Here is a 21,764-nt window from a genome sequence, read left to right on the forward strand (position 1 = left end):
ATTTAACCACCTAACTGTGCAGTGACCATGGTCAAGCCTTGGTATTCAGAAGGAGAGCAACGAAAACACATAACACTAACTATCAATCAGATATCATCAATCAGATATCATCAAAATTTTAGTTCTTGTAAGATAAAGAATGTTTTTAGTTAAAAGTTCAAAAATCTTTTATATGATTTAAATCGGCCACAAGCAGGCCAGACTAAAAAACTTATACTTTACCATAATTGGCCGGAGCTCGTTTTTATGTAAGCCGGACAATATTACTATTAAAAATATTGAAAAATGTGGGAAATCCATGAGAAGAGTAAAATTCAGTTTTACATGGTTTATTGTAAATAAAAAAAAATCTCAACTGATTCACAATTCTAGCATTGGAATTAAATAAAATTTGTTGATGTAGCAATTGATGAACCGACCAAGAATTTTTCCTTGAATATTGTCAAATGTGGTGCGGGAGCAAGAAATGAGTAAAATAAATAAACTTTAAATAATTAATTAGCACGAAAATTGAACTAATAACAAACGAATATACTACACTATTGTTGTTTTAAATGATAATTGAATAACATCATTGTAAATAATTATTAATTACTATATAATACGTTTATTTAGTAAAGTATGTTTATCTAATAAAATTAAAATAAACAAATATAATTATTGAAGTGTGCTAATTTATAATTTACTTGTTAGTTATTTAATTAATAATAAATTAATTAGCTTCACAAAAAAAACATTTTATTATTAATATTCAATTTTATTCTGTACATATATTTCGAAGAATTTTTGCGATTTATTTCAATAAAACAATTCATTCGCTTCGATTCTAATTGTTGCTTTCTGTTTTCACGCATAAATTTGTTATGCTTATTTATAAAAAAAAATCAAGTAACTTACCATATTCATTTTCTAATTTTTCATCATTTCAGAAATAGACAGAGCCAATAATAGCATATTGACAGCAAAACATATATCAACTTGCGTTTACATGTCAATAAATGACATCGCAACTACCCGACGCGTGAAGTCGATTTTATCGTGAGAACGAACAAGTTAAATGTTGTGGATGACACAGAATTATATGCATAAATTTCTAGAAGTTTTGGATATAGAGTTCTGAATGTCTGAAAGAGTTTAGTTTGAAGTCGGAAAACTATTTTAGAGATCATTATCCGAGCGGAACTGCTAATTGCAAAAGAACCATTAACGAAAAAATAATCAACTAATATGGTGTAATATAGAATAGAGTACAGCGGAGCTTAAAGATCCGCAGTTCATAAAATCTACCACCGATTTAATTTTAAGCTTAATTTTTTTTAAAAAAACAATATTTGAAAGCAGAGGGAAAAAGATGAATAACCAGCCATTACCTAAATTCTACGGCACCAATGTTAATGTATTTTCTTTCGTTGTTAGATTTTTTGGTTGTGAGTATTGTTGTTCAGTTTGCGAGACCTTAATATAATGTTTAAATATACGTTATTCAATTGTTTTATAAGATATGTTGTTAATTTGAAGTTAGACTTAACAGTTTTTTCATAACCTCTATGAAAACTTACATGTAGGTGAGATAAAAAGGACCAACTTATTAATATTTGCCCTGGCAGAGTTGTAAAAACAAAAAAGTAATTTTACATGAGATAAATTAAATAAATAGCTACTGCAACACTGCTGATGAATATTTTTAACAAATATACCAGATCGAGGTTATATACGGTGTTATCTCTATAAAAAATGTGCCCAGATTTTTTTTTGCATTGAATAATGATGAATGCAGCTATTATTTCGTAAAATTTATTCAAAATTAAAAAATAAAACATTAGATCTGTTTGACCCCTTGCCGTCCTATTTTACCCAGCCTATGGGATGAAAAGAACCAGGTGATAAATTTTTGACTTTTGTACCCCGACCTATCATATATGATGTAAAATAAGTAGCGATCAATACATACCAGGTTTTGTATCTACAATCGTCACTCACAAAATTTAAAATATTTACATACGTTTTATGTAACATTATTTTCAAGAACTTGAATGTTTTAATTTAGTCATATATTTTCTTCAATTGTTTATTTTGATATTAAATATCCCATGCATGGCTAAACATATTCGTAACATTTTATGATCGCATTAATAAAACGTAGAAATGTTTGAAATAAATGTTTGCTTTTATAGCAATAACTTGTTTATTTATATATCAATTGCAGATTTATTATTGCGTTGATAATGTACATAAATCATAAAAACATATGAGTCAAAAATATAATAAAATTCTATATTTTTTACGACCGGAGATGGCATGCGTAGATATTTTGATGTGCTATATATAATATATATTGATGTTCTTTACGACGTAAAGTTTAAAGAAAACCATATTCGATATTTTGTCATCAGTTTTCACACTTAAGAATTATTTGTTTCGATTTACAGTATAAAGTGGTAATAGTATTAGTATTGTTGCTATCATTAGTAATTTATAATTATTAAAGTAAATTTAAAATTCACCTAATCATTCTATAATCAACTTTGATTTTCAAAATTTCTGTATATAGGGCAGGGCAAGTAAAAAGGTCCACCAGAGGACCAAAGGTCATTATCTCGAGCAAAGTATAGTTTTTTTTGTTAGTGATGCTATTTTAAAGTAGAAGGCAAAAGATGTGTAACCAGCCATCACATCAATTTTTACGAGATAAACGTGAATGTATCAATATTCATACCAAAAGTATTTTTCGTTGGTAGTTCCTCTGGTTTGAGCTCTTGTATTTTGTTTATGATACTTGAATATAACTGTTAGGTATACGTTATTTAATTGTTTTGTAAGATGTAAGATGTCATTCTCAAGTTAGATTCAATAGTTTTTCTTATATAACATATATAAAAGCTTGCATGTTGTTTGGATAAAAAGGACCAACATAACCTTTACATTGGCGAAAGTGTGAAAAATGAAAAATAGTAAATAAAAAAATAAATTAAGTTACAAAATTTTTACAAGAGACAAATTGAATTAATAGTTATTCGACCTCTGAGGACTATTTCTTTCAAAATACCAGATCAAGGTTATACAATAATTTTTTTGTAAAAATTGTAAAAAATGCATCCATTAAATTTGTATTTTATATTGGTTAAATAATATAGCTGCTATTTCGTAAAATTCCTTTCGAATTAAAAAATTACATTGGATCTGTTAGCCGCCTGGGTGTCCCTTCTTATCCCGTCCATGGTGCAAAAAAAGACGACAAATTTTAGCAAAATAGTAAAAAAATATTTCTGAACTCTACCGAATATTTCTGAATTTCACTGAATATAGTTCGACAGTTGTTTATTTATTTAGTTTCGACAATATAACTACTAATATCAAATTGTACCTTTGTGTCCCGTCCTACCCTATATATTAATTTCATACGTATATTTATGTATTCCATAGTCAATTGCTTATTAGAGCAATTACTATATTTTTTTAAATTTAATTTACTATTTATTCATTTTTCTTTATTTGTAATTCATTTTTATTTATGTTTATTTATATATTCACTATTTTTTTTTTCTTTTTCTTTATTTCTTTTTGGAATTATTATTTTTGTATGTATAATTCAGACCTACAATTTAGAGTTCTGTCAATAACTCTGATTGTTGTATAATATTGAATAAAGATAAAAAAATATTTATGTATCAAAGATAATATTAAATATTTTACAAATTTATAATAAAGCAATACTTAAAACAATCATGATTTTTTGTTACAAACGTTAGTAAAACATTTCTAGTAGCACTAGATGAGTTAAATTAAAATATAATAGAAAATAAAAAATAGTATTTCCACTGAAACGCCATTGAAAATTCAAAATCAACAATCACATTCTGTAAGTGAAAAAAATTTCCAATAAAGTTACCTTCAGACTAAAAAATTTTCTATAATTAAGAAATGAGATTGAAGAAAATACAACATAAATCAGGATGATATCATGAAAATAAACTTGTATAAATAACGACCATAATTTTTGTTCCAATTATATCAAAGTCAACGATTTCACAATATCACATCCAGTAATTTTTCACAATTTTCTTTATCCATGTCTCATTTCTCTTTATAATTGTTTATTAAATAAAATGTGTTCTATATAAACTGAAAGTTGCACGATATCTTTGCCGACAGGCGTCTAATAAACTTCAAGGAAAAACCAACAGGGCAGTAAAGATCTGCGATGATATAAATAAACTGTGCAATTTGCGTCGATGTCAAGAGTAAATAATTCTTTCCGATAAAATAACATAGAAAACATGTTACGATTTTATGAACTACGGACGCAGATGGAAACAAGGATTCTGGAGGAATAGGTATTCGATATCGGATACAAAGCAACTCAAGGCACATGTACACGTGTGCACGTGCAGAAGACACGTGCGATTAATTAAAGGAAATATAAATTTTCCAGTTTGGCATTGATTCTCTTGTTTTGTAATCATAGTTGTTTACAAATTAATCGGATTGAATTGATAGGATTAAATATCCACTTGGAAACATTTACAAAGAGCGATAACGGGTAGAGCGGGGCTTATGGTGGTAACGGGTGGACGCTGGTAAAAACATTCATCACCATTATCTCAATAACAAGTAATGTTTGGATTTTTTAACGTACTATTTTAAAGTAGAGGGAAAATAATGATTTTGATACATACATTTCTAAAATTTGGTAGAATTTTAGCAGAACACTAATGACAATAAAAGTAGAGTAAAGCGGTGCTTAACAGTCCGCGGGTATAAAGGATTTTATATATTTTTCCCATCAATTTTTTTAAAAACGAGAAATATTTAATTTTTTTTAACACAATATTTGAAAGTAAAGGGCAAAAGATATGTAAGCAGCCATCGCATTAAATCAAGCAACGTCGCTATCAAGGGATAAACTGCCATGTTTGAAAATCTATAACAAAAGCATTTCTTTCGATGTTACTTTTTTAAGTTTTGAGCACTTTTGTTTAGTTTACTGAAGTTTAATATAATTTGTAAGTTTACGTTATTTAATTGTTTTATAATATAAATTGTTATTTTTAAGTTAGATTCAACAGATGGTTTTAATTTTATAAACGTCTACAATATCTCGAAAACTTTCTGCGGGTGGAGTAAAAAGAACCACCTGAACCTATACCCTGGTGTGAACAATAAAAAATAGTAAATAAAAATGTAAATATGGTTAAAAAAGCAACTTTACACGAGATAAATTATATACATAGTTAATCCAATTATACTGTTAATTTAAGGTGACCATACGCTGATGGACAATCCGGTATTTCCACCTTGTGTAAAAAATCGAAAATGGAAATTTTTATAGATCTTTACGATTCAGAGGTAGCTGAACATTTGGGCATACTTCAGAAAAAGTGGATGTATGTGTGTGTGTATGTTTGTGTGTGAGCGTGAGTGTGTGTGCGGATACAAATTTCAGTCTATGATTTCGGCAACACAAATTAAGCGATTTAAATAATTACAAAAACATTCGATTCGTATTGATAAGAAGACGTGCTGTTTTTGACAAGACAGGTCCAACCGTTTCGAAGATACGAGACAAAAAGCAAGGTAATTTAGTTTTTAAGAGAACGGAGCGTCCGATTTCAATAATTCAAAAAGATTCTACATATGTTGACAAAATGAAGAACTGATTAAATTTTTGCGTAGGAGATCAAGTAAAAAAAGTAAAATAAATGCAACTTGCCGGTCAAAAATGACCATTAGACATATGCACATCAAATTATCAAACATTATTATAGAGATTTTAATAATAAGTATAAATTTTGTGTACATTTACATTTTGGTTTACAGAAAAACATATAAAAAGCAATAAAGCGCATTGTTTTCGTGACGTTGATTTTATTACAAAGATTCGACCGCTATACATTAAATTGATTATTCGAACTTTATTATTATTCGAACTGAATTACTTTTACTTTATGTACATCGGTCCAAGTTGGCAAACTTGGCACGGCGAATTAAATCTTATTTGTATATGCCATCACAATTAGTTTGAAGTTTCACTAGACTTGTTTATTTAATACCTAGTGCTGAGGTTCAAGTTGGTAAATTAAATTTTGATTAATAATGTGCGTTTGTTGGATATACGCATACAGCTGTGCACCGATTGAGTTTAGCAATCAGTTTTGATTGTTTACCAATTCGAAGACCATTAATAGTAAAATGAATATAGAATCTTGTGACATATTTTATACGGACACTAGAATTGGCAAGGAATCATTTACTAAAATGAAAAAATATAAATTTTATATTTATTCTGTCATTTTTGCATAGTTTTTAGTTGAATACCTTCCTGATTATATTGAGCATATATTAGAATAATTGTATATATGTTGTATGTATTAACTTCCCGTAGGGCAAGTGGTAGCAATGGGCCAAAAATCAAAATTTTTGCATATTTTCACGTTTCGGAGATTTCTGAACAGTTTGGCATACCCCAGAAAAAATATGGATGTGTTTATGTGTGGAGGAAATTTTATGGCGACGATTTCGAGCGTACGGATTTAACCGATTTGAATAGTTTAAATAAGATTCGATTCCTATTGATGAGATGTGCTGTTTAGTTTTTGACGAAGATAGGTCCAGCGGCTTCGGAGATATGGAGGAAAAACCGATTTGAATGATTCAAAATACATTCGATTCGTAATGATGGAGAAAAGTGGTGATTAGATTTTGGAAGAAGCAGGTCCAATCGTTTCGGAGATACGGAGCTAAATGTGCCAAAAATAATAGTTTTTGAGAAAGCTAAGTATCGGATTTAAATGATTTAAAAAACTTTGTGCTCTGTTGCCAAAACGATTTCTTTAGGGGAAAACAAATATTTAATTTTGTTCTTAATTTTCAAAAAAAAAATTGCATTTTAATTCCAATTTTAGTTAAAGTTCTGAACATCACTTATATACATCAAATATATAACTTTAACTTTGTAATTCAGTTTATATAATTTCTAAAAATATTAGACAACGTTCTTTATTTTAAATCCGATTGATTTAGTTTTTTTTATTTACTTCTTATGAAATAAGAATAATAAAAGTCACATTATTTATAATAATCTATTTGAAAACATTTGAAATTTCTCAAAATTTTCATTAAGGTACGGAAAGTTCTAGTAATTTGCTTTAAGACACGATGCCATACACTACTAGTTTATGTAGTATGCTTGCAGTTTGACTAGACACGATTTTCTAGAAAACATACCATAAATATTCATTGAAGTTAGTTGTTGAAAAAATCCTAACTTTACATATTTTTCAGATGCTGGTGGTGGACCTTTCTACCCGTGGAATTTTAAGCCCTGTGACTGTCAAACAAGTGGATGTAACAAGTACAATAATAATTAACTTTGAGTCAAAAAATTTATGAAAATGTAAAGAAGTTTCCAAAAATATTTTCTTCATCATCTAAATCGAGTCATTTCTAGTTGGCAACAACGCATTTATTTGCCTTAACTATTAGAGCAAGTTTTAGATAGAAACAAGAACATATATTCTGCAAGTAAATGCTTCAAGCCATGCATATTATTAATCAAAATCCGATTTACCAACTTGATCCTGAGTGCAAGGTATTAAGTAAACTGATATAGTGAAACTTCAAACTAATTATATAACAAATAAGACTTAATGTCCATAAAGTAATTTAGTTCGAAGAATCGATTAAATATGCAACGGTTGAAGATGGGTACTTATAGAAATAAATTTAACTTTACTTGGTATTCACATAAAAGGCAATTCCAGTATTTAAAAATGTCAGATTATTTCAAAAATACTTACATGAGATGGATTACGACGTGATTTTAATGGTACGACATAAAGTATTACGCGCATCACAAGAAGTTGACACAAAGGCAAAAGCTTTCTCGAAGTTCATGTCTAGACTTTGCGTAAATCAAAAGCTCATTTGTTTGCCTTCGAGAACAAAAGATTAAGGTGAAACAAAAATACCTCTCAACCATATTGTTTAGACTGTGTTTCTCATATAAAAGATCAAATATTAGTACAAGAACATAAGTATCTAAACTAGACCCTTGTCTAGCAATTTCTCCAGATGGTAAATAGAATTGCTGTCTGAAATTTTTAATTTTCATAACCACGATCTTGGTTGTGAAAGAACTACCATAAAATGCGATGTATATTATATAGACTGTTCAATTTACTGTATATTAATACAGAAGAAAAAAAACTAACAAAAAAAATTGTTTTAATATGGAATTTGATGACATAAGAAGCTTAACAATATAATGATATCACAGGCTTTTCAGGAATTCAAACATATTTTAGATTTCAGAAGCTTTCTATAATAATTTTTGCAAACAATGATGCTACATATAATTTAAAAATTAAATAAAAGTTGTTTCAAGATACCAGTTTTTCCATTGGTTTTGTATTAGAATTGGGTCAAAAAAAGGTTTTTTTTTATTGTTAATTGATCTTGCAATCTGGTACATTGGCCATTTTCTGATTTCTAACATTGACGCTCACTTCATATATTTCAAATATTGATTAGTTACTATGATAAATATTATTTTAAGTTCTTTTCAAAAAGTATCTCTACTCATCTTTTATCATCTTTTACAAAATCTGATCGTGATGGCATTTTCCTGAGAAATCATGTGCAGTTAAAAAATGTTCATTAGTTCGCGAAAATGTTACGCATTATCTTTCACGTCAAATGAGCAAAGTACTAATTTCAACTTTGACCTTTTTTCATGCTTAACTATCTGTGCAAACATTCACGAAAATCTACTGTACCGGAAAAACGCATAAATTCAATTTATGTAAGTTCACTAAATTAGTGAATAATAACTAAATTAGAAACTAACTCTCGGTTTTAAAAAAGTATTTTTAATAAGGTCCCCTCAAAATATTGGTATTTTAAGAAAGCAATATCATGAACCATGCAATTAGCATAATATTTGTAACTGATTTTTAAATGAAATTTCTTTTTAAAATAACTACTGTTTATAATATGAGTAAAAATGTGATCCCCATTTTTTATAAAATTTTAAGCAAATCTCTTTCATTTTTATAAATTGTCTGAAACATTTGAATTTCAAACCTGTACGGATTAATTTTATTTTGAAATTTATTTTATCGTTGAGTCTATTTAAATTTTAAATTTTAAAACCTTCCGAAGAAAAAGTTTTTGTTTTCGCCAGAGAATTCGATTCGTTCATTTTATGTTTTCTCTACGTTTCAAATAATTCTGAATCAGTTGAATATACTGTTGATAAAAGTATGTGAACGTAAATTTTTCTTTCCTCAAAAGTGGCTGAATTCTAGAATTAGCTCCTTTTCTAATTCTAGAATAAACTCATTTTAATCAACTCGAATATGTTCAGATCGAAAAGTTCATCCAACTTACTTTGCGTCATTTAGACCTAGTTTTGCTTTCGAATTTAGTACCAATAATATTTTTAAAAAACAATTAGAATTATTATATATATATATATATATATATATATATATATATATATATATAAATGTTAATCGATATAAAATTAAATAACTCACACTTATTTTACAAAAAATTTTACAATAGCTTAAACAAGATGATAGTGTTGACTTTAACTATCCTGAAAAATAGAAAAGAAAAATTCACTCTGGAAATTATGAGCTTTGAAGTCTCAACCTTGTATAAATTTATTGCTTTGTAGAAACCATGACCATTTTTCAATTATTGTGGTTAATTTTCATTAATTTTGTCTATTTTAACTTAGGAACCATTACCGTGAATAACATTTCTAGAACTACAGTAAAAAATAATAAGACAGCTACCCATTTTTTAAGAATTTAGACTTTTTGTTGAACTACGAATTTAAAAGTCAAATCTGTCGACTATGAGAGACCCGACTTAAAAATACATTAAAGTAGTAAGTTTCATCAAAAGTTGTCACATTTGATCAAGATAACAATATGGTAAAATACTTGCATACTACTTGATAACTTCATTATTGAAAAAATTTGAGCAGAAAAATAAAAATCTAAAAATGATTCGGAGCTCATAATTTTCAAACAATGTAATTTTTTTTCTAATTTTTTTCAGGACAGTTAAGGTCAGTACTATCACCCCATTTCAGCTTGACCTTAAGTTCTGGGACACCGTGTATAGAAGCTAAATAGAATTTAAAAAAAAAATACTCATTTTAACGTTGATTCGATTTATTTTAAAATCTTTATTTTTAGCAAGAAATCATTTTGCCATAACACGAGACGATATAAATAGTTCGTATAAAAATATCATTTAAAAACACGTGCAATAACAAGTCATATACTACTTTTGCTGTTGGATCACAAAAACATTGCAAATAAAATAGCATTGAACATAATTTTTACCGAGTTTTATCTATAAAGATTGCTAATAAAATAGAAATAAATAAAATTTTGTGGTTTACGACACAAATGCTGGCACTGTTATGTCCAGAAATAAAAAACATGCATTTACTTTTCCTATGAAACTTACAAAGTATTCTAGGTCGACACTGCATTTTGTAACTCTCAACGTCCATATGGCGACGTGTTAAGATATATTTTATGTTACATCTTCCGAAGTATCTATTAGATACATATAGTGTTTGTCATATGGCTATTTTTATCATTGAAATAAAAATACAGAATTGAGTATTGCGCTCAGTTATGATAAAACAAACAAAATTCTCTCTTTAGTGTTCGTTCCACTTTTTGTTAGTAAATTTAATATGACATCGTGTTCGTCAATGACATCTTTATCACTTTGGATAATTTTATTTAAACATATTTGTGGTAAAGTAAAAAGAATAACACAGATCTAAAAATACACACATTTGTTACCACATAGTGAATTGTAACAATATTTTATAACATCGTACCATTATACCCAGACGCCCAATCAATGGATTGAATTTTTTAAGAACGACCAAACATTTGCCGATGTTCAGAAAATTACACAAATCATGTAATTTTTATTCTTTTTCTTTATACAAATAAAATTATACGTGTTTTATATTTATAATGAAAAATGAATAACTGCAGACAATAATTTTAAAAACAATATTTACGAAGGAAAACTTCCCTAGTTTCCCTTCCCTTCCTTGTGATAGTAGTGGATATAATATTTCAAAGTTTCGAGCTTCAAATAAATAATGCAAACCGAGATACGGATTCCAATATATTAAATTATAGAAAACAATCGGATCAATCGAAGATATTGCTTATGTTTTAGTTCAGAAGTAGTATAAGCATTATTCTAAATGTATTTTAATTTAAATATAATGTTTTTAAACACAGTATTAAGAGACTGATTTATTTTTGATATTTACTCAAAATTACAAGACAAAAGAGAGCCATCTTAAATGTATAAGTAGGGCTATAATTGGAATGTAAGAATTTTTAAAACTATGAAAACAGTACAATATAATACCAATATAAATCGATTTAGAATCTAAACAATTGATTTGATAGATCAGATTCCTAAACTATTAACATCAACCTCTAACAAATTTGGTTTATCAAATTAATTGTATAGATTGTAAATCAATTTACATTGGTAAAACTAGCGAAAACTTAATAAAAACGACTTCAGAAACAAAAGCACAATTTAAAAAAATTCTAAACAATTCAAAATTATGCCGACAGAACACATTGACACTTGAAAATATAACACCAATTTTTTTAGCCCTAAAAACCTACATTTTGAAGAAAATTTTATTTTTGAAGAAAATAAAAGAAACGACGTCAGTATGTTGTGTAAGTCCTATATCTGAATAATATTTCCATATTTTTTATAAAGCAATAAGCAATGTGCAAGTAATTTGTAAGTAGTGTATCACATGTGATAGAAACTTGGTAAAATTATTCTTGTATGTGTGTATTAAGTCTCTTCATCGATTAACTCAGGTTGTTAGGTTATAATTTAAACTTTGTAGCTGTTGACTGTATAAAATACATATTTGTTTAATTTAAGGTATAATTTATGTATTTGTTGCGAGCTCTTATAACACGAATGATTTGTCACTAAGTTGTAAGTGAAGAAGATTATACTATTTAGTTTTAGAAGTGAAAAAAGTAAGTCGGATCCAAATCCCGCTACTCCCTCTACAAGGTAGCAACCATCCGGTTTAAAATCTCAATTCCATGAAGTTTGCCACCTTCATGGCTAATATAATGAAATGAAAATATGTCCGAACATTTTTTTTTAGAAATCCTTTCTTCGTTATGTCTCCGAATAGAGAGAATTTCACACATGTTACTCCTTTGTAAAAATTGTTTTGTTAGTAAGATTATGAAACATTGTTATAAATACACTGTTACAAATTAATGAATTACTATAGACTCATCTATGAATTATTGTTTTTTCTGTTTTAACACTAGAATAAGCAAATTTCAAGTACATTTTACATTTTGTAATTTTTCAAAGTTAATGGGTATAAATGATAGTTTTTTAATTTTATTGTTAGTCGACTGATTGAAGGCTAGTTTTTTATTGCTGTTATACCCGATAAGTAGACTTTTAACATCAAATTCAGAACTATACATTGCATTTTCGAACTGATTCCATGCATCAATCATAACGCAGCTTCGAGTATCTCTGCTCCAAAATATGATTTACAATTTTATTGCGGTATGTTTCACCAGACGCATGATACGATGTAAAATTCAAAATCTCGAAGTAGAACTGGAGCTTAAACAGAACTAGCTGTTTCTTTCTAAACCTTCCTACAATTTCTCTCGGATGTTCTCTAGGTGAATTTATTTGTGCGATCCATGTCAATGCGATTTCCTGTTACACACGAGTTTACAGCGCCGCCGAATACGCATTGCAGTTTATCGATTCGCCGGGGGCCGCGGGCACAAGTACCAGTACGAGGCGTGGTGCTCCCAAAAATAATAGGAAAACAAACAAAAAAAAGTACGAAAAAAACAAATATGCACCATCCGATTATATAAGGATAGACAGCTGTATTATTCAAGATAGAAATAACAAAACTATATTAAGGACATAGTACTGAATGTGAACAACTTAGATTTCGAAATAGCAATACTTCATTCCAAGTGAGTAAAATATTTGTGGATGATAGAAAAAAAATTGTAATCATGTTTTAATATAGTAGTAAGTTTACCTTTACCTTTATTCTACCTAAATCTGGAGCTTTACCTTTACCTTTACTCTACTTATATCTGGTACTTTACCTTTGGGTAAGTGAACAATCTTCACAGATATGCAATAAGAAAGATTCGGACAAATTGGTAGATATGGACAAAACGACACAGTAGCTTTATTTAAAAACTAGCTAGTTTAGTAGCGTTTTCGATGAAGACCCCAATGATAAGAATCCTGTCAGATGTTGAGCGTCATTGTCATAGTCTTGTAGCGGTAATGAGTACCAACGTGAATCTTGCCTTGAAATGGTGGTTTTGTCATGTCTTTTTTGGTTTTATTTATTGTAATTTGTAATTATTTCTATTAAAATCAATGAGAATGATTGTTGTACTTATGCCAGTGCTTGTTGTTTCGATCAATTTTATTGCACTTGTCAGGTGTTTGATAAAATATAGATTATTTATTCATTCTTGTTCACTTTCGGATAAAATAACATACTTACACAATGAACAAAATAACATAGTGCTATTTCGCAAGAACTACAGGGTTGATTATTCGAGGCCAAGAAAAAAAATGAAATTTACCAAATATTTTTAATTTCTACTCTAACTACTTCCAAAAACACTCCAAAGGAACCACCGGTAAAAAAAACTTACATTTATTGTAAAGACCTCTTTTTATGATCTGAGCTTGACGAAGATTGGTTATGATGTATAATTTGTTCCCACTAGGTTCATGTTTAATGTGCTGATGTCCCAAAGAGAACCAAACAATTTATTTGACAACTGAATCGTTAAAAGTTAGTGTCTCAGTATATCTTTACCTAAGATGTCATTGTCTCCATACGATATGGACAAAATGGTTTTTGCAATTAAATACATTTTGTTTAGGCTCGCCCGTAGGTAAGCGGTTAAGAGCGACGGGGCCTGAATCAGAGGTCCCGGGTTCGATATCCACTTCGAGCAGCCTGTTGTCAGGCAGCAGTGACAACGATTTTCACTTGGAAATATAGATAGCAATATATTTCTAAGTGAAAATAGCCCTTGCCCGGCATTGCTGCACCAAAAAAAGTCAGCCCTATTAGATTAAATCTAATAACAAAAAATTATCAAATATGGATGGATTAATCATTAGGTTACCATATAAAAAATACGAAGAAAGGAGAAGTTTCAGTCCAACAGCTCATAGGACGTAAGGTTCTGATTGCTGTTAAAATAAAAAAAAATCAGAATAAATATGTTATTATAACTCCTACACAATTAAAAGACTATGTTAGTGGTAGTAGATGAATCTGAGATGAGTAAAAACGATTGAGACTGGTTGTAATATCATTAAATAAATAAATATCATTAGAAAACAAAATCCGTGCGTCCCCTACATCCTATAAAAAGACATAAGCATTGGAACTTCTAATAACAAATTCATCAGTCATCGATTACAGTCACACCTTATAAATGATCAAAATACCTCATAGAATTAAATAAGTTTTGATTACTGTTTATGTACTTTTTTAATATCAGCATCCATTCTAATTGAAACATCAGTAAATTTTTGGTAGGACTTAGAATGACTAAACCCATAGCCAATCCAGTGATTGGACATCCGTGTATGAGATTAGTATAATAGTGAGTTAATATAATAATAATAAAAATTGTTTAAAATTCCAAACAACTCATTGCCCAATAAGAAATTATTTCAGCAATTCCAATGCATTTGTATCCGAGTAGGTTGCCGGAAACATTATAAATTTGATTGTCGCCATCCAAACAAGCCATTGTTGTCGGCGGCGCATCATCATTATTATTATTATTGCACCGGAATCGCACGCGCGTCCTGCTACGCGTAGCAAATAGCGATTCTATTAAATCGCGAATCATTTGGTAGCCGATGCCGCGCGCAAGCAATGCAATTAATTCGTTACTATTGAATACGAATGCGAGTTCGAATACGAATCCGAATCAGAATCCGAATTTCGCATAATCATATTTGGACTGGTCTAAAATACATGCCAAATGCTTTGATTAACAGCGACAGAGGCAATGAATATCAAAATTCGAGGGTTATGGAGAAGGTGAAATTCACTTTATATATATATATATATATATATATATATATATATATATATATATATATACGAGGTGTGTTCAAAAAGTACCCGGAATTACTAATAATTAAATTTCGCGGGTCTGGAGTGTCTGATTGTCAAAATTTTTTTTTTATTGTGTTGGTATACATGCCCCTAAAGTATGATAAAATTTTCAGCTATATTCACTGTTTACTTTGTCTGTGGTAGTCGCTAAGGTTCGACGTGTTTTTCTGAGCTCGGCGATTTTTACAATGGAAGAATTGAAAAGTCAAAGAATTTGTATTAAATTTTGCGTAAAAAATGAAATAAAGTGTTGCAAAGTGCAAAAATTCACCAGATATGGCTCCGTGTGACTTTTTCCTATTCCCAAAGTTGAAGAGACCCATGAAAGGACGGCGGTTTTCCTCGATTGAAGAAAATCGCTGAGAGTGCTCAAGGACATATCAAAAAGTGAATATCAAGGGTGCTTCGAAAATTGGAAAAAACGCTGGCATAAGTGTATTATATCTGGGGGGGACTACTTTGAAGGGGACCACATTAATGTAGACGAATAAATAAATATTTTTTTGAAAAAACGAAAATTCCGGGTACTTTTTGAACAGACCTCGTATATATATAATTAGTTTAGGCAATGCACAAAAATATGCCAATGTATATGAGGAGAGTTAGGGGTTGATGTAACGAGGATCAGTAGTAACAGACGCTTTTCAATAGGATCTTAAACAAAATTAAAATATTCCTTTGCTTTGATTGGAACTGCATACTAAGCACATACCCTCCACCCTCATGTTGTCTTAGCTACTGTTTCACCTGTTGACATAGTATACAGAAGTGTGCAAGTCCGTAATTTTTGATATGTAATATAAATTTGTACTATAATAAAATTTCGATTTGCATTATATCTATCAACTATTTTTCAATTTTTCGTATCTTATTTACGGGCTAATTCGGTCGTAGAATATACCAATGTCATGGTATGGCTATGTTACGTAGCATTTTTCATATAAAGTGGTACTAAAAACTGTCAAAATAGTATGTGGTTACTGTGTAGACAGGCGTTTCAGGTGGAAACCTAACTTAAAAAACGCGCAAAGTTATGTCAATACAGATTCAAGCGAAGAAGATGTAAATATTTCACAGGGGCACTATCTTTTATTAATATTAATTGTAGTTTACGTTAATTTATGATAATAATTTCTATTACAGGAGACACTATATATTTTATTTGTATAAAGTTAGTATATGTCAATATTCATAAAATTAAGTAAAAAATAAATTATCTTGCCCCGGCAGATATTACACCTATTTCCAAACACGGAGTAAGTTGTAACACCACAATTGTAAAATAATGAAAAATAGTAAGGGATTTATTTTTACTTGATTGGGTAGATAAATAGTTCCCGCATCTATAGATGTTTATTTTGTAAAAATATTATCAGTTGATCTCAAGATACATTGATTTAAAAAGAACTGTTACAACAAGCCCTTATCTCCCTAATTCGTTAAGGAAGACTTTCAGTCTTGCAATTTCAATGTCATATTGTATCACTTTAGATTGCTCTTTCCATTGCTGAAATATAAATTAAACGCCAATTCCATAGAGACTGTTATAAAAAATAGCCATTTGGATAAAATTTAAATTTTAATTAATTTCAATTTGACTGAATATATGACACTGCAACAAATAATATTTTTGGGCTTAAGATTTATTAAACTCGATTTGCTTTAATCAACGTCGAGAGATAATATAAACAACATTGAGAGGATTATAGGGAAGTTAAATGAAATACGATATATAATAATGAATGTCTAAATAGCTTCAAGTTATTGAAGATCTCGGGGCGATATCAGTGCCATTTGTGTTTATACATATACTACGGATTGGAATTGACTCTAAATACAAAGGAACCCGTGAGGTCCATCTGAATAAAAGTATAATCAAAAGTTATTTCTTCGTTCAAAGAGAAGGGGCTAAAATAAATGACTAAAGATAATACTTAAAAATAACAAGAATATGATTTGACAAATCTTCTTGATGTTTACTAAAACAAATTTATATTTTTCTATGACAATTTCATGCAAATAATTTATAGAGCTTTATACAAGAAAAAACACAAGAAATGTTGTTCCAACAATTTTATATTGACCGTAGATTTCATATTACTTCAAATGTTAGTTTCCTCTTGAGTCTTTTTATGCTCAGTGAAATATCAGCAATTGCACCTTTGCTGGGTTTGTATGAAAACCAATATTTGCGTAATAGTTGATACTTTTCTTAACGACCTTTATTACATATATGCGATGTTGAAGTAAAGTTGGATGATTTTCTTACAAAAACAAACCAATAATCATTTTTCAGGATTCATGTATATGTTGGATATGATGTAACATTTTAACAGCTCTATTTGCTATCATACATTCTAATTTAGTATTTTACTCGAAAGGACAACCCATTGGTCAACAACTTATATATCAACGTTATATTTATTAGTGTTGATTTGTTACAGAAAATCCACGAAAAACAGTTTTGACTTAAAATCATTTCTGAGATCTAGAACCGCAAGTGGAATGTTGGTATTATTCTGCTTGATATCGAGCTGTCCCAGACAAGTTTGTTTTAGTAAAATTTTTCAAGTTAGAATTTTTTCAAAGCCATCCCGCTGCCTTAGATATTTTAGAGACATAAATAATATTGAAGAGCGTATGCGCCGCGTTACAGTCTTGGGGTTAAACATTAAAAATCTTAGTAGAAAACCCATAGAAATCTAAACAAGTTTTATTAAGATTAAAATCTCTATAAAATATCTGATAATTTGAAGTGCATATGTCTCATAATAGTTGTTAACCACCTAACTTTTTAAATTTTTTGTTGTATCTCCAATTTTAGATTTGAATGAATGAAATCGGACACTCCGTTCTTTCAAAAAATGATTTTTTGCACATTTTGCCGCGTATCTTCAAAACGGCTGGGCCTGCCTTGCCTTTGCCAAAAACTAATGAGCAAGTTTTCCTGTCAATAGAAATCGAATGATATTTACATAATTCAAATATGTTGATCCGTGCTGTCGAAATCGTCGACAAAAATTGTATCCATACACACACTAAGGTGGTCCTTATGGACATTTTCGAATTTCCTTGCTCCCAGGGGCTTAAATGCTTCCAAATTGATAAAAAAAAATCCTCTGTAAAATTAGCTCTTAATATTGTCTTTTAGATAAAGCGCATTCAATCAAAGATTTGTATGGAAATAGCATGGAAAATTTTCAAAAATTTTAAAAATGTTTTTTAGATATAACTTAGCGAACAAATGAATGAGTTTCATTCAAAATTCGACGCTCTACAAAACAAATTATAAATAACCTGTTTTGCAGAGCGTCAAATTTTCAATAAAAAATGACACAAATTGTCACTTTTAATTTATTTGTCGCTAAGTTATACCTAAAAAACATTTTTTAAAAGTTTCGAAATTTTTTCCATGCTATTTCCATACGAAGCGTTGATTGAATTGCGCACTATCTAAAAGTTAATAATATTAGGAGCTAAAACTTTTAAGGTTTTTTTTTAATCAATTTAGAAGCATTTAAGCCCCTGGGAGCAATAAAATTGAAAATGTCCATATTAAGAACTACCCTAATACACACGCACACACACAAACATACATGAACTTTTTCATGAACATGAAGGCATGCCAAAATGTTCAATTCATTTCAGTTTCTGCCAACTCACCCTTATTATAAGTAAGAAATTATAGTATTTACATGAGAACAAAAGAGCGATGTAAATAGAGAAAATTAAGTAATCTTATGTATATATTACATCCTATTTAATAGCATAAGAGTAAGTCCGGATAGGAAAAGATTAGAACATATTTTAATGACATTAGGAGGACTTAGAAGTGCATTGAAAATTAATTACTACGTCCACATTATATTGTGAAGAAAGTTTGTACATAAGCACGTACACGTGCAATATGATATATATATATATATATATATATATATATATTATATATTATCGCATCCCACGTGTAATTTCTGCCTAATCTTCGTTAATTCTCCCAGTGACTGACAAGACGGCTACAGAGGCTCGGATCCCGCAAGTCCTGCATCGCATGGATTGATAGAAGCAATTACATTTAGCAAAGGATTATTATTTCCGGGACGCTATAGATAATTCCCAATCACGGTTTACTTATTACAATACGATTACCTTAACTGCCGTTATACAGGACAAAAGACGAAAGACAGAAAGACGAAAGACAGATTGCTGGAATATTAGCCGCGGTTTGCAAAATGGGCAACGATGCGGCCCTCGAATGATTCGTCGCAAACAGAAAACAATTCGGATGATGAATGCTGAACGAACAATCCAAACTGACGTTGGAGGTATGGGAAAAGTCATAATTTATGATGGAGGTCCTTAACATTAAATGATTTAGAGACCAAAGTTAACGTATGGAATAAATGTGAATAACGGAAAATAATCAAGTGTGTACAGAATTTGAATGATAAACATATGCAACTGAGTTAGGAATTTTTTAACAACAATATTTGAACCTAGCAATATGTTTCCAGTGAAATAGCCCTCACCCGGCATTGTTGCACCCTATTACAGAGATGTAATAAAAATTTATCATACAGAGATGTGACAACTGTTTGAGTTGGCATCTGTAATAAACAAACGTAGTTTGTAAGATATTAATCACAACAGCTCATAGAACCCATAAGTTCTGATCGCTGTTCAAATAAAATTAAAAAAAAAAAAAAAAAAAATGAAATTAGACGGCGAAATGTATATAACCAGCCATTGCCTCAAATCAAGCAAGAAATAACCTTGTTTGAAAATCGTTCAAAAACAAGTTTTTTTCCATTGGAAGTCTTTTTGGTTTTGAGCACTGTTGTTTAGTTTACGATACTCGAATATCATTTTAAATATGTAATACATAATTTATGGACCGATTCTGCCGCATAACAAAACAAACGTATGGCAAGGCTATGTTATGAAAAACTTTCCACACTAAATATTGACGAAAGCCGTGTGGTTGCTGTACAGTCAGGTGTTTTTCTCAGGTTGTCAGATAGAAAACCTAACCTAGAAACCGCACAAATGTCAAAACAACGATCTTAGATAACAGGGCCTTTCTCACCCAGCTTCATAACGTACGAGTGACGTTGCAGTTTATGTGTACAAAAGTTTTTTTTTCATTTGAGGTCTTTTTGGTTTTGAGCACTATTGTTTAGTTTACGATACTCAAATATATTTCAAAAACACATAGTTTATGGACCTATTCTGCCGCATAACAGAACAAACTTATGGCAAGGCTATGTTATGAAAAACTTTCTATACTAATTCGTTCTAAATATTGACAAAAACCATGTGTTTGCTGTGCAATCAGGCGTTTTTCTCAGGTTGCCAGATAGAAAACCTAACCTAGAAACCGCACAAATGTCAAAAAACGATCTTAGATAACAGGGTCTTTCTGACCCAGCTTTATAACATATGAGTGACGTTGAAGTTTATGTGTAAAACGAATGAATGCACAGCAAATACATGGTATTTTGACAGCATTCAGTATAATTTAGTAGCATTATGTATAGAAGTTGGTGCGTAACGTGGCCTTGCCATAATATTTGTCTGTTGTGCGGCGGAATCGGCCCAATAATTGATTTATACGATTTATTGTTTATATTAAGTAAGATTATTTTTTCATGTAACTGCTATAAATGCTTACACGTAGGTGGAGTAAAAGAACCAACTAAACCATTACATTGGCAAAGATGTAAACAATAAAAAATAGTGATCAAAAAACTAAGTTAAGTTAAAAAAAAACAACTTACATCTGTGCTGATGAATCTTAATTCACGTGGATCTTAATTGACAGGGATCTTCGGACTGTTATTGACGTAGAATATTGGAAAAAAAATATGTTTAGTTAATTTGAAATCAAATAAAAATTGTATTTGTTGAGTAGAATTTAAATAAATATTAGGAAAAATAGGACTAACAGAATTCGAATAGCTGAATTGTATTAGAAGTAAGAAGGGAAATATTGGAACTTGCTGAAATTAGAAAGAAGAATGAAGAAAAAAATGGAATGAAGCTAGAAGTTAAATATAATTAGAAATTTGAGAAAGAGCAAAAATTGAAAAAATAAGAAAAAAAATTATGAAGAATATAGAATAGGATACATATATAAATTGAAAATGATATAAAAATTAGAATGTAAATAAATAAAATGTTCTAGATGGCTAAATGCTCAGAGTAAGCGAGGCCAAATAGAAAAAATATATAAAAAAATCTAACAAGTAATAAATTGTAAGGTTTGCTCAGCGTTGTATAAGTCGCTACAGGTAGATACGTTGCAATTATGAAATCATCTGATTTAGTGATAATAAAAAAAAACAATTAAAAATCGCCAAAACATTCAAAAATGTGACATGCTCCTGAATGCTATAGTGGCGATACGCAAATAGAGACGCCATGACGCGTCCAATGTTTATTTCTGAACGGCCAAGTATCTCGCACTGAAAAACCGACGCGGAGCGACACCCGGACCTAATTTAGAGATCCCGAATCA

Source organism: Ctenocephalides felis, unplaced genomic scaffold, assembly GCF_003426905.1.
Source record: "Ctenocephalides felis isolate EL2017-DRISC unplaced genomic scaffold, ASM342690v1 CF-g0.4_SCAFFOLD_01886, whole genome shotgun sequence".
NCBI lineage: Eukaryota > Metazoa > Arthropoda > Insecta > Siphonaptera > Pulicidae > Ctenocephalides > Ctenocephalides felis.